At 42.6% G+C, this 8,242-nt stretch overlaps 1 long non-coding RNA gene across 1 annotated transcript; it reads left to right on the top strand.

Annotated features, from left to right (window-relative positions):
- Positions 1-2,585: 2,585 nt before the first annotated feature.
- On the top strand, positions 2,586-3,734 carry LOC146179213 (uncharacterized). The gene is made up of 3 exons (XR_014700710.1): positions 2,586-2,794; positions 2,878-3,055; positions 3,154-3,734. It is a non-coding gene; the product is annotated as an uncharacterized LOC146179213 (long non-coding RNA).
- The last annotated feature ends 4,508 nt before the right edge of the window (positions 3,735-8,242 follow it).

Here is an 8,242-nt window from a genome sequence, read left to right as displayed (position 1 = left end):
TCCGAACCATCTTCTGCCTAAGAAGCCATCGAAAAGAAAGTTGAGGAACCTCTGTGACCAACCGGCCGCTAAACGACAAAAACGCAGTGCCGTAATGCCAGTGGTGCAGACGACAGCCATGCACGCACCGTCAAGGATGTTTGACAATGCTCCCAAGGAGCTGGCAGCAGAAGAGCCGAGCGAGAACTCATGCCCGCAGCAGCAGACGTGCAGCTTTGAGCCTCGGGATCCGTTTGACTCAATTTACATACCTGCAACTTGGACCAAATTAACCGAAGCACCTGCTGGATCTGTAGCCTACGCGCGTTATCGAGCCTAAAAAAAAAAAAGAAAAAGAACTTTGTCACTTTGTACATAGCAAAAGTGATAACTTTTGGAAGCCTGAACGCAGTTCTGTGGACACAATAGTGTATATTCTCGGAAAAGAAAAAAACAAGCGCGTACAATACAACAATATCTAAAGCTGAAGATAGAGCTATATAGGTAGAGTGCACTGGAGGGTCTTTGTTCCGAATGTGGCCTGCAACCAGCTGATTCAGGAAGCACATATCATTCATGGGAATATATTTTGCAGAAAAAGTGTCGCTTGACCGTCAACTCTGAAGGGGTTAGCTGCGCTTAATGCAAATACCAGCGGAGGCTTACACAAGATGCGCAGAAAGAAGGAAAAAGCATGCAACTAGCCAAATAAATGCTGCAACATTTCTCGCGCTCTGAGAAGAGCTAAGAGAAAACTGGCATGGAGCGCAGAACAAGTGGCTCTATTGAAAGCGCAAAATGAGGAGCTAATAAGTGAGTCTGTGGTTAAAGCTTTTTTTTTATTATTATTTTTTTAATCCCGCGCGTGACCTAGGCAATTGTGACCGTACAACAACCGCTCGGCTGCTGAAACCGCGAAGCCGAAACTGGTGAAGAAAGTAAAATTAATTATAAATTACTTAGCGGTGGTAAGCGAGAAACCACGTGGAGAATTATACAGGAATACCTAGCGCATCATTAGAAAGTGAAAAAAAAAATACCACCAAAAATTGGTATCAGACTACTTTAAAATTATTGCGGTGTCGTATGTGCGGCCTTTGTCCAAAACCTTTAGCGGTGCATTTCTATATTTTTACTTGTTTATTGCTGCTGCGCCTTTTTGCTCAAATTTTACTATATTGTAGACTTTGTAAAAAAAAAAAGAATCAGTGATACAATCACCACTTTTGTTTCTTGCCTTTCCTTCTGTTACAAAAGAAAGCACACCGCATAATAATCATTTATGTATGAAGCAACAATTAAGTGACTTCCTAATAAAACAAATGAATAAAGAGTAAGAACAAAAACTGAAGTCAGATTCAGACTGCTTGTGTTTATTGTCGCATGCGATCTTTGAAAACATGCGCGCGTGCAATATATGTTACGAAAAAGCAAGATCGCCCTTCTTTTCTGTAGCATATATGTGACGCTATAAAACGTCACTAACCTGATATATATCACCTTAGCAATAAGCATGACTGAATGGCAGAAACGTCGACGTAACCTATCCGAAAGCATGAGGCCCGTATACGTATTGACGTTCATAGCACTTGACTGCGGCATCGCGATATACCATGGATCATAAGAAAAGACCGAAGAGTAAATAAAATTCAAAGTTGGATTAATGAACAGTGTAAAATATTAAGGGTATTTTCTGATACCTATGTCACACGGACAATAACAGTCGTCGTCGATCCGTTCCGGGTTAGATCGCGATTGAGAATATAGTTCCCATAATTCGGGACAACCACCTGGGCTGACTGAGTGCTCACTCAGAAGGAAGATGCATACGATACCTTACATCCGTAATCGCGATGCGTGGATCGCAATCGAGTGGCTCTAGATCAAATAAAATCGTCATCGGAATATTTCATAGCAATATATTGAATCCGGCCCGGACTCGATCGTTTAATCAAAGATTAACAAACTATTGCAACCAACGTGTCAACTTTAGATGGTTTTCTCAAATTTCTTCTCTCGCTGGATATCAGGAAGTCAATATGTGTTCTGCTTAAGACCTTATCCGGTTCAGCTGAATAAATAAAACAGATATATAGCAGACATGGACCAGACAGTATTTGTTAAACGCTTCCTCGAGCGCTATTTGAGCGTATGATTTTCTCCGCACAGTACTAGGACGGTATGAATGTCTTCCACCAAGACTGTTTTTAGACACAAAGTGCGCTTAAACCGTCAAGAGACAGGTTTCGCAGTGAAAAGCGCAGCGCGCTATCCGGACCTATATGCCGCCTATGCTGCCGAGCGCGCGAACGCGGAGCGATAGCACCTTAGCTATTGGTAGCGCCGCCCCGCGGTGGCGGCGGGAAGGCATCACCGCGGCGGACACGCCAGCGCGCGCCCTCGGCACACTAGCCAGTATATTCTAGGCACTATAGTAAGAAGCGTTTAGGGGTAGATCGGCTGGAAACGCTGATTGGTGGACACGCCGCGGCCTGGCGTGACGTTTTTTGCGTCGGGCTGAATGCTTAACCGGACGTGACGTAGTCAAAAACTGGGTTTGCTTGTTTTTTTTCGTCCCTAGACGCTCTAGGGAATCGCTAGGAGCCCCCGCTCTGGCAACGCGCGCGATTCCGGCATTCGGTTCGTGGATCTCGCTGCTGCATGACACCGGCGCGTTCGGTCACCGAGGTGCTCGACGATGGCGGGCCTGCGCGTTTACGTCAATGCGCTTTCGGCACGCCGATCCGTGCTGTACGTTGGGCGGAATGACGTTGATAATGGCGACGACCTGCGGGAGATCGCAAGCACCGTCAAGGTAAGTATAAATTGCGCAGAATTGTCTCTCATTTTGCTTATTTATAAGTACTGTGTCGCTTGTCTCTCCCCACGTGCTTCCAGGACCTCGTGCAGCAGCAGCTCGTGGCATGGACGCTCCTCGTGTTCAAAAGAAAAAAAAAAAAAAATCGGCCACGGCTATGGAGACCTCCACGAAAACATCCGCCGTCGGCAACTAAGCGCTGCCTGACTGCTATGCTGAGGCGCACGTCTGCCGTGCGCATTCTCAACCCTGATTGAGGTACAAAAACGCAGATTTCTTTGTCGAAGGTTTTGTAATATGTTGCGCATTCATCAAATCGCTATGTTCATAATGCAACTTTTTCTACTCTTTTACAGCACCGTTTCCTGTATGCTGCGAAGAGACCGAGGATTTTCTTTGTACGCAGCAGCCCATGTCAGGGATCGCGGCATCGATCAGCTCTCCAAGATCATCGCCGCAACCCTCGTAAATGTCTACAGTAGAAGCATCGCGACAGCATCCAGGGCAGCATATAACCATGGCACTGTGTACGACGTAGTGCACCGCTGTTGACGGTGCACGGCAAAGGGCCACGGACGAGTGCAGGGCGTTGTGTTCGCCACGCCGTCACGTCGCTGCGCATCCAAACGGCCCTTTTCAGGGCCGCCCCAATGTTTCCTGGCAGACCGCACACCTGCACCTCCCGTACTCCTCTTCCCTCTCTACGTTGCACGTGGCTTCGTATCAATCGTCGCGGCCACCAAAATAACTTGCGCGCTAGGCCTCTTTACCAGGCTATACGTAAATACACGCATGCTTAATCGTGTCAAATTTGACTTAATAAAGTGCTACAGTGCTTATTACCTGCTTCCCTCACGCATTCTTCCGAGTCTTCGTGCAGCAGCTGCAGAACACGTGGCAAGCGTCACTCTACTGCCGCGACGAACGCTAACTAAGCCCACACAACAGGCTTAACAGCTAGAGTATTATGCGGCTTTGTTCAGCGATGTTAATGGAAGTATCGACATTTTATATAACAACTGCATAATCGTCTTGAATATTGCTTCATAAAGTACTGTACTGCTTAATTCTCACTTACCTCGTGCATTCCACAGCTGCTGCAGCTAGCACTTGGCCAGCGTCGTTCTCTCCAGTGCTGCAGAGACGACAAACTAGGCCTCGCGATAGGCTACAATATACACCGCGGCTTTGTGCCGCTGTGTATTTTTTTTTTTTATAAATGCATCACATTTCGAAGGTTATAGTCGCCATCCAAGGATCACTTAACTCGAGAGCACGGGAAAAGGCAGAAGTGTACGCACCTGGATTCGATGCCATGTACAACGCCGGTTTTTTTTTTTTTTTTTTTTTTCTTTTCACGAAAGCATTCTACGCGCTAGGCGTCCTAGACAAGGTTCAAGTGCAGTGTGCCTTTGTATAGTAACCATGTATGGGGTGAGCAGTTGCCATGTTTTCAGTTCACTTTTGTTGGCTGTTTCTTAATTAAAAATGGTCTCTGTGTCTGTCACTGTGTCTAAAGAGCTGCTCTAGCCGAACCACGTACGTAGCGATGGATTGCACCGCGGCAGTATGGTTTTGTTCCAAGTTTAACAAAACAGTTGAGGCCAAATCAAAATCGGAAATGACCATTTCCAACTGGATATTGGCCCCCAGTCAACAATTTGGAATCCAATTCAATGGCAACAGTTCAGCTCTCTGCCAACATTTCGTACAATTAAGGGAGTCGAAATTATGGAAATGGCATGCATTTGTGAACATCAAACATGCTTCACATCCAATTAACATGTCATGCAATGCTAATATAAAAGCTCAATATTCTATCGGGGAACTCTATGAAATCTGCTAGAGCATGGAGCACACGTTCGTAGAGATATTTTTTTTAATTACCAGCACTCGCAAAGGTATTGAAAATAATTGAATCAAGTCCCATTCAAGGAATCAGATGAACAGTAACAAATCATCCTTTATATATTTTGTTTAGTACCTCGATGAAGAGTATTAGGCACACTTTTGCTGAATTTGTACATAAATGACATAATTCATATTGACAACAGTGCTCAGCTCATCATGTATGCTGATAATAGTGTGTTTATTACTGGCTTTGATCTCAATGAGACTGTTTTACATTGAAATTATTTACTTGAAAAATCGTTTGCCTGGTCCAATTTCATGAAGAAATAAACACGGAAAAACTATTTTATTTTGAGTATGAAATAAGAAAATGATGTAAGAGATGGCTACCGATCTATAATAAAAATTGTAAGAGATGGCTACCGATCTATAATAAAAATATTGACCTTGTAGAAACTCGCATAAGTCTTGTGTGATTTTTTTTCATTTGAGATAAGAAATTCATATAAACAACACTGCAAAAAAAAAAAAAAAAAGATTTCTTCAATGAGTGAGCTTTACCTTGATGTGGTACTGTCCTTGCCTTTAATTATGCAAGTCCCCACAGATAAGGTATTGCAGTTTTATGTGGGCAAGCACCACAAGAGCATATATCAATAAAATGATAATTCTCAGTAAATTAAATGTGTGTTTCTTACATAACAGATATTGACTGCCGGTTTACGACATGACACCTCCGTGCAGAATACAGTATAATTACCTTTAACTATGAATGCCACTTGTTGCATGTTTCCTATTTTTCTTGGCGGGACAATAAAAGCTTTCTTTGCTCGATGGCACTGCTGCAATTTAGAGCCACTCCATTTTTAACTCAAAACTCCAACCTCTGGTTTCTCCCGCACTTTCACACTTGGTGCAACCTGCAATCAATAAAACACAATCTAATGGTCTCACTGAATGAACTTAAACAGGTATTGCTGAAATTGTGAAAACAGCTATGAATACACTTTTTAGGGTTGTAAAATCAGAAATGTTGCAAAGTTAAAGAGCACTGCAGAATCTGCATTGGAGCAATGCAAAAGAACGGATGCTACTGCAACATTACATCACCCTCCGTCGATTGACATCACTCATTAACCTCCACCACTTCTCAATTACTCACAACTGCTGCGGACATGATTTTGCAGACACGTTCTGCGGACGTGGTCTGCGGACAGAAATCTGTGAAATCTGTGCGTTTGCCAGCGCTGTGTTAATGTATTTTATGTTATCACTTATACTACTTGAGAATTCATTTAGTGTTCTATCAGTGTGTTGTGTTACCTTGCTAACAAGTTTCCTTATATCTTCTTTGCATGTGTTATTGTATGTAGTTGTATCCCCCCTACAATAATGCCTCGTGGGCGCTGTAGGTACTTACAATAAATAAACATAGCGAAGTAATACTTTCGCATTAATAGATCTTCTAGACATAGGGTCTCTAATTCTTGCACTTTTTTTTTAAATAATGTGTAAATTTTTTTATCCTACTCTGCAGCTACTCCTTTGTAAATGGGTCCAGGACCTAAGTGCATGAGTTGCTCTCTGAAACATTTAATTTAGCTCTCGAGACTATCTAATATGCTCGAATTGAAATCATTGACTCCAGATTGGACATTGAAATTAGTTGCAAAATTTTTAACTGCAAAGCCTATTGAAATCTAATATGTTTGGGTGTATTTTTACTAGGGAGCAAAATGCACCAGCTTCCTTTAACATCTTAGCCAGCGCACACACAATGCATCATTGAAATGTAGTTTGAATTCCAGTTTCACCATGCATAACAATTGTCCATTCAGTTTGGATGTTCATTAGGAATATCAATTCTAATCCGTAAGATGACCATAACTTAGCAGCCCATAATAAAAATAAATTGCTTCTTTATAGAGAGTTAAAACTATGCAGTTGGGACTAAGTACTTATTCCAGCTGGGAGGTCATCTGGAAACTGGAAGACATTTGATTATGGAAATTCAATTAGGACTAAAAATTCTAATTGGAAAGAATGAAAAGATGCCTAAATGGAATGAGGGCTTCTAGAGAAAGTGTAAATTCTGGAAACTCAATTGGATAATACAAGACTCTTTAGCAGGATCTAGAACACATCTTTTACAAATGAACACTTGAAACTTAGAGCACTGGCTGATGCTCACCGCCGCAGCTCTCAGAATAACTGACAGCATGGGCAAAACTACAGTAGGTGTTAGTGCAGTATACACCAGTGTTGTCACTGCGAAGTGAAGAGCCACAAAGCAGAGGACTGCCATCCTTACTACTGCCAATATAAAAGTCCTTCTCAGAGCCACCCCATTGTTTCCTGGCAGATCATGGGCCTTCAACTTCATTGTCATGTTTCCTCGTTTTTAGTCTTTTGTAGGATGTATTGGGCCTTCAGTGGTCTGTCATGCAACACTGCATGACTAATCCACTGAGTGCAAAGCCGTTAACCAACAGAGATATCTTTTCACTTCATGTGCGGCACACAAACATCATGCATAAAACAGGCCACATGTCACTATTCCATCTTTCTTTACACTTTCTTTCTTTAGCACACTCTAAAACCATTCCTGTAAAAAGCTAGAGCTTCTTTTACGCAAAGTGACATGGCAAGTATTGTAGCTTGAAACATTTTCAAAACGGAAAAATAAATGCATGAGGTGGCTCACAACCATTGTTTTTTTGTAAAATTGTGTTGCTTCATAGGCAGTAACTTGGACAACACTGACAACATTTCTACATTACTTTGAAACAACCCAGGCAAAAATCCTAACTGATGTAAATGGTTTAAGGAACAAACTTCCAGTTCATACCAGTTGGATAACAATGGATCCCTAACTGGAATTCAACTGGGATCAACATTCATGCGTATAAGGTACCCGTTGCATGCGAGCCTTGCTACCTGTTGATGGTTTACAACTCCGAAAGAACACAAAAACGAGGGCACAAGTGCAGATAAGGCGCATGTTTGCAGTCTCCATGACCGGTTGTATTCGTTCCTCTGTATCCCATGAAAGCACTCCATTTCTAACCCCCAATGGCGTAGGTCTGCGACATCCGGTGTAATAATGCGGGGCAACTGCCCCCCCCCCCCCCCTTCTTCATGAACACACTGAGCGCAATACCATCAACTACTTTGTCGTCAAGGCTTTCTTCGATTGGGGAAGTTCGTTTTTTGTATCGCACAACATTGTGCAAGCCGAGGCATTTTTTTTCCTTCATTTCTTAAGACTTCAACGTAACAAGCATACCCCGCAACTGATAATAGCTATATTACGAGGGGCATATGTCATATTTTTTCTTTTCTTAAGAAAGGTGCATTTGTGAAGAATTAAGTAGAGGTTTTTGACAGATGAATTTCTAGATTGGGACCACTCAAATAAAAGGGCATATAAAAACCACAAGAATTGCAAACTTTGAGCATGTAGAAATACTTGGTAACACGTACAGTAACTAAAAAGTGGCAAACTGGCAGATGCGACCAGGATTATAACACGGTGCCATTGTGAACAATTTCGTTTACATCAGGCATAGCGCAGTGCCAGCAAAAGCCTTGAGA

Source organism: Amblyomma maculatum, chromosome 9, assembly GCF_055883805.1.
Source record: "Amblyomma maculatum isolate TAMU_Amacu chromosome 9, ASM5588380v1, whole genome shotgun sequence".
Classification (NCBI taxonomy): domain Eukaryota; kingdom Metazoa; phylum Arthropoda; class Arachnida; order Ixodida; family Ixodidae; genus Amblyomma; species Amblyomma maculatum.
Note: the sequence above shows the minus strand (reverse complement) of the source record. Positions and strands in the feature narration are given on the sequence as shown.